Source organism: Chiloscyllium plagiosum, unplaced genomic scaffold (genome assembly GCF_004010195.1).
Source record: "Chiloscyllium plagiosum isolate BGI_BamShark_2017 unplaced genomic scaffold, ASM401019v2 scaf_5568, whole genome shotgun sequence".
Taxonomy (NCBI): Eukaryota; Metazoa; Chordata; class Chondrichthyes; order Orectolobiformes; family Hemiscylliidae; genus Chiloscyllium; species Chiloscyllium plagiosum.
The window spans coordinates 18283-25110 of record NW_025214318.1 but is presented as its reverse complement, the minus strand read 5'-3'; positions in this window follow the sequence as shown (position 1 = coordinate 25110).

The following is a 6828-nucleotide window of genomic DNA, read 5'->3' as shown; positions in this document are numbered from 1 at the left end:
CCCGAGATAGAAATGGAAAGGTCTAGGAAGGGGAGGGAGGAGTCTGAGACGGTCCAGGTGAATTTGAGGTCGGGGTGGAAGGTGTTGGTCAAGTGGATGAACTGTTCAACCTCCTCGTGGGAGCACGAGGCAGCGGACATTTACTACAAACCGACCGACTCCCACAGCTACCTAGACTACACCTCCTCCCACCCTGCCCCCTGTAAAAACACCATCCCATATTCCCAATTCCTTCCGGAAAGAGAGAGTCACCCTATTTATCATTCTTTCTGTAAGTTCGGTGGCACTCAGACCTTAAGGCAGTAGTTGGCGTTGCCATGGATACGAGAGAGTTGGGCACTGGGTGTGTTGCTAATGGGTGTAATCGGAGAAGGAGTGATCCGTAATTGTAGAAAGGTCAGTGAAGTTCGGAGCTAACTGGATTGGGAATCGCAAATCTACAAGATTCATTGTACTTTAGGTGTAAGTATTCAGAACATAATGTTCTTGTCAAAAGTTAATAATGAGTTTGAGTAACTGCAGACTGCTAAAGTCCCCTCCAGATATTCCTGCACAGAATTTGCAGGTTATCCTGTGTGTTTTTAAATATAATCAATGCCTCAGCCAGTCTGCTTCAGTTAGAAAACCAGATGCATTGTCATTGAGATATGAAAACGTAGAAAATAGGGACCCCCATTCGACCCTCTGAATCTCCTCCCCCACTCAATGCGATCAGTCCCCTGTCCCTGTTTTTACCCCATAATCTTTTACCCCTTTAGCCCTATGAACTCTATCTAACTCTGGTTTGAAAACATTTAATGTTATGGCCTCAACTGCTTTTTACAACAGAGAATTCCCCAGGCTCCCCACTCTCTGGGTAAAGACATTTCTCCTCATCTCAGTCCAGAATGGCCTCCCCTCCTCCCCTTGTATCCATAGACTGTGATAGCCCCTCATTCTGGAATCCCCATGGTCATTGGGAACACCTTTCCTATGTTGACCCTGTCTAGTCCTGTTAGAATTTATTACGTTTCTGTGAGATCTCCCATTATTTTTCTAAACTTCAATAACTATAATCCAAACTGATCCAACTCTTCATACGTCAGCCCTGCCATCCCAGGGATCAGTCTGGGAAACCTTCGCTGCACTCCCGCCATCGCCAGAACATTCTTCCCCAAATAAGGAAACCAAAACGGTGTATGATACTCCTGGTGTGGTCTCCCCAAGGCCCTGTATAACTGCAGCAAGACCTCGCTGCTCCTGGACTTGAATCCTCTCGCTGTGAAGACCATCATCTCATCCCCACCTGCTGCAGCTGCACAATTCAGCGACTGGTGTGCAGGGACACCTAGGTCTCGTTGCACTTTCCCCTTTCCCAGACTATCCCCGTTCAGATAATAACCCGCCTTCCTGTTTGTGCTCCCAGAGTGGGTAACCTCACACCGATCCACATTAAACTGCATCTGCCGTGTACTTCCCCACTCCCTCAGCCTGACCCCCTCACACTGCAGCATCTCTCCATCCTCCTCACTGCTCCCCCTCCCACCCAGCTTTTGATCGTCTGCTCCCCTCATTAATATACACTGGGAGTAGCTGGGAGGTCCAAGCACTGACCCCTGCGGTACCCACCCCTCCCTCCCTTCACTGCATCCTGCTTGGAAAAAGGCCCCATTGATTCTTACCCGATGTTTCCTGTCTGCCACCCTGTGTTTTTGGTCCATTTCACTGTACTACCCCCAGTCCCATGTAGTTTAATTTTGCACATTAACCTCTTCTGTGGGACTTTGTCAAAAGCCTTCCAAAAGTCCAAATAAACCACATCCACTGGCTCCACTGACATGATCAAGTGTATCCCAGGACATTGTGGGAAGTTAGAGAGGACATTTCAGGGCCCCTAGCATTTGTATCATCTATAACCATGGTTGAGGTGCTGGAGAACTGGAAGGTGGCTAATGGTGGCTCAGTGGTTAGCACTGCTGCCTCACAGCGTCAGAGACCCGGGTTCAATTCCCACCTCAGGTGACTCTCTGCGTGGAGTTTGCACATTCCCCGACCCTCCGGGTGCTCCGGTTTCCTCCCACAATCCAAAAATGTGCAGGTCAGGTGAATTGGTCATGCTAAATTGCCCATAGTGTTAGGTGCACTAGTCAGAGGGGAATAGGTCTGGGTGGGTTACTCTTTGGAGGCCGGTGTGGATTTGTTGGGCCAAAGGGCCTGTTTCCACACTGTAGGGAATTTTATCTAATGTTATGCCTTTGTGTAAGAAAGGCTATAAGAGGAAGCCTGTGAGTCTGACATTGTTGGTGAGTAAGTTGTTGGAGGTAATTCTGAAAGACAGGATTTATATGCATTTGGAGAGGCAAGGACTGATTATGGATAGTCAGTATGATTTTGTGTGAACGAAATTGTGTCTCATAAACATGGTTGAGTTTTTGAGCAAGTAACCAAAAAGGTTGATGAGGGCAGAGCAGTAGATTTTGTTGACATGCTTTTACAATTCATGACAGGGCCCTGGACTGTGCTGTAGAACAGAGAGACCTAGGGGTTCGGGTACATAATGCTTTAAAACTTGTGTCACATGTAGGCAGGGCGGTTTAGCATGCTGGCCTCCATTGCTCAGGCTTTTGAGTATAGGGGTTTGAGGTTGTACAAGACATTGGTGAGGCCTCTTCTGGAATACTGTGTCCAGAGAGTTTTCTAGAGCAGTATGTCAATAGTCCGATGAGGGAAGGGGCCATATTGGACCTGGTACTGGGGAACGAGCCAGGACAGGTGGTAGAAGTTGCAGTGGGGGATTTCTTTGGGAATAGTGATCACAATTCTGTAAGTTTTAGAATACTCTAGATAAAGAAGAGAGTGGTCCTCAGGGAAGAGTACTAAACTGGGCCAAAGCCAATTATATCAAAATTAGGCAGGAGCTGGGAAATGTGGACTGGACAGCTATTTGAAGGGAAGCCCACATTTGAGATGTGGGAGGCTTTCAAAGATAGGTTAATGGCAGTGCAGGATAGGCACGTCTCGTTGAAGGCAAAGGATAGGAAGGGCAAGATTCGTGAACCGTGGATGACAGGAGAAATTGTACGACTAGCCAAGAGGAAAAGGGAAGTATATATAAGGTCCAGGCAGCTAAGAACAGAACGGGCCCTGGAGGAATATCGGAAGAGTAGGACAAGTCTTAAACGAGGAATCAAGCGGGCGAAAAGGGGTCATGAAATAGCTTTAGTGAGCAGAATTAAGGAAAATCCCAAAGCATTTTATTCTTATATAAGAAGCAAGCGGGTAACTAGAGAAAGGATTGGTCCACTAAAGGATAATGAAGGAAGGCTGTGTGCCGAGCCTGAGAGAATGGATGAGATTCTGAATGATTACTTTGCATCAATGTTCACTGAGGAGAGGAACATGATGAATGTTGAGATTAGAGATAGAAGTTTGATTAGTCTGGATCACGTTGGCATAAGTAGGGAAGATGTGTTGGGTATGCTAGAGGTTATTAAGGTGGACAAATCCCCAGGACCGGATGGGATCTATCCCAGGTTGCTGAGGGAGGCGAGAGAGGAAATAGCTGGGGCCCTGACAGATATCTTTGTGGCATCCTTAAATACAGGTGAGGTGCCGGAGGACTGGAGGGTTGCTCATGTTGTCCCCCTGTACAAGAAGGATCCCCCTGCATAGACCAATGAGCCTGACGTCGGTGATGGGAAAGTTGCTGGAGAAGGTACTGAGGAATAAGATCTATTTATATTTAGAAAAGAATGAGCTTATCAGTGACAGGCAACATGGGTTTGTGTGGGGGAGATCGTGCCTTACCAACTTAATAGAGCTCTTTGAGGAAGTGACCAAGTTGATAGATGAAGGAAGGGCTGTTGATGTCATATACATGGACTTTAGTAAGGCGTTTGATAAGGTTCCCCACTGTAGACTAATGGAGAAAGTGAAGTCACATGGTGTGCAGGGTGTCCGAGCTAGGTGGATAAAGAACTGGTTGAGCAACAGGAGACAGAGAGTAGTAGTTGAGGGGAGTTTCTCGAAATGGAGAAAGGGGACCAGTTGTGTTCCACAGGGGTCAGTGTTGGGGCCACTGTTTGTCATTGAGATATGAAAACGTAGAAAATAGGGACCCCCCATTCGACCCTCTGAATCTTCTCCCCCACTCAATGCGATCAGTCCCCTGTCCCTGTTTTTACCCCATAATCTTTTACCCCTTTAGCCCTATGAACTCTATCTAACTCTGGTTTGAAAACATTTAATGTTATGGCCTCAACTGCTTTTTACAACAGAGAATTCCCCAGGCTCCCCACTCTCTGGGTAAAGACATTTCTCCTCATCTCAGTCCAGAATGGCCTCCCCTCCTCCCCTTGTATCCATAGACTGTGATAGCCCCTCATTCTGGAATCCCCATGGTCATTGGGAACACCTTTCCTATGTTGACCCTGTCTAGTCCTGTTAGAATTTATTACGTTTCTGTGAGATCTCCCATTATTTTTCTAAACTTCAATAACTATAATCCAAACTGATCCAACTCTTCATACGTCAGCCCTGCCATCCCAGGGATCAGTCTGGGAAACCTTCGCTGCACTCCCGCCATCGCCAGAACATTCTTCCCCAAATAAGGAAACCAAAACGGTGTATGATACTCCTGGTGTGGTCTCCCCAAGGCCCTGTATAACTGCAGCAAGACCTCGCTGCTCCTGGACTTGAATCCTCTCGCTGTGAAGACCATCATCCCATCCCCACCTGCTGCAGCTGCACAATTCAGCGACTGGTGTGCAGGGACACCTAGGTCTCGTTGCACTTTCCCCTTTCCCAGACTATCCCCGTTCAGATAATAACCCGCCTTCCTGTTTGTGCTCCCAGAGTGGGTAACCTCACACCGATCCACATTAAACTGCATCTGCCGTGTACTTCCCCACTCCCTCAGCCTGACCCCCTCACACTGCAGCATCTCTCCATCCTCCTCACTGCTCCCCCTCCCACCCAGCTTTGGATTCTCTGTAAACTTGGAGATTTATGTTTAGTTCCAACCTCCAAATAAGTAATATATGTTGTGATTAGCTGGGGTACTGATCCCTGAGGTACTCCACCAGTCACTGCTTACCATTTGGAAAAAGACCCATTTATTCCCACTTTTTGTGTCCTGTCTGATAACCAGTTCTCTATCCAACACAATGCATCGTTCATTGAGTACAGAAGCTGGGAAGTTCATGTTGCGGCTGTCAGGACATTAGTTAGGCCACTTTTGGAATATTGCGTGCAATTCTGGTCTCCTTCCTATCGGAAAGATGTTGTGAAACTTGAAAGGGTTCAGAAAAGATTTACAAAGATGCTGCCAGGTTTGGAGGTTTTGAGCTAGGGGAGAGGGGAAAGACTTAAAAGGGACCCAGGGGGCAACTTTATCATGCAGAGGGTGGTACGTGTTTGGAATGAGCTGCCAGAGGAAGTGGTGGAGGCTGGTACAATTACAACATTTAAAAGGCATCTGGATGGGTATATGAATAGGAAGGGTTTGCATGGATATGGGCCAAGTGCTGGTAAATGGGATTAGATTAGGTTGGGATATTTGGTTAGCATGGATGAGTTGGACTGAAGGGTCTGTTTCCATGTTGTACATCTCTATGACTCCATGACCCAAATACATTATTTCTAATCCCAGGCATCAATCTCTTATGTCCTGACTTTGTTGAAAGCCTTCTGAAAATCCAAATAAATCACATCCACCGGTTCCTCCCAATCAACACCACTCGTTACATCTTGAAGAATTCCAGTAGATTTGTCAAATATTTCTCTTTTGGAAATCAGTCTGACCTTGCCACTGATTTCTAAGTGCTGAGCTATTAACTATTTTCCAATGGGTCCAAACATTTCCCCCACGACTGATGTCAGACTGACTGGGCAATAATTGCCTCCTTTCTGAAATTGTGAGGAGGAAATTATCATGAATTTCCCCAACTCCATTTCTCTACTAATACTGATTTCCTTTGGTTCCTCCTTCTCACAAAATCCTGTGTCTGTCACCATTTCTGTTATGTTGGAGCCATAGACCCCTTTGGCCCACCATGTATATGCCAACCAATAAAAACACCAAACCACACTGATCCCATTTATCTGCATTTCGTCCATAGCCAAATATGCCCTGGCATTTTAAGTGCTCATCCAAATACATCCTAAATGTTGCGGGAGTACCTTCGCTCACCATCCTCTCAGGCAGCACTTTCCATATTCCCACCACCCACTGGGGAAAAACATTTTCTCACATACTTATTTCAATGCAAGGGGCAAAATAGGAAAGGCAGGTGAACTCAGGGTATGGTTAGGAACATGGGACTGGGATATCATAGCAATTACAGAAATATGGCTCAGGGATGGGCAGGACTGGCTTAATGTTCCAGGATACAAATGCTACAGGAAGGATAGAAAGGGAGGCAAGAGAGGAAGGGGGAGTGGCGTTTTTGATAAGGGATAGCATGACAGCTGTGCTGAGGGAGGATATTTCCGGAAATACATCCAGGGATGTTATTTGGGTGGAACTGAGAGATAAGAAAGGGATGATCACCTTATTGGGATTATATTATAGACTCCCCAATAGTCAGAGAGAAATTGAGAAACAAACTTGTAAGGAGATCACAGCCATCTGTAAGAATAATAGGATAGTTATGGTAGGGGATTTTAACTTTCCAAACATAGACTGAGACTGCCATAAAGGTTTAGGATGGAGAGGAATTTCTTAAGTATGTACAAGAAAATTTTCTGATTCAATATGTGGATGTACCAACTAGAGAAGGTGCAAAACTTGACCTACTCTTGGGAAATAAGGCAGGGCAGGTGACTGAGGTGTCAGTGGGGGAGCACTTT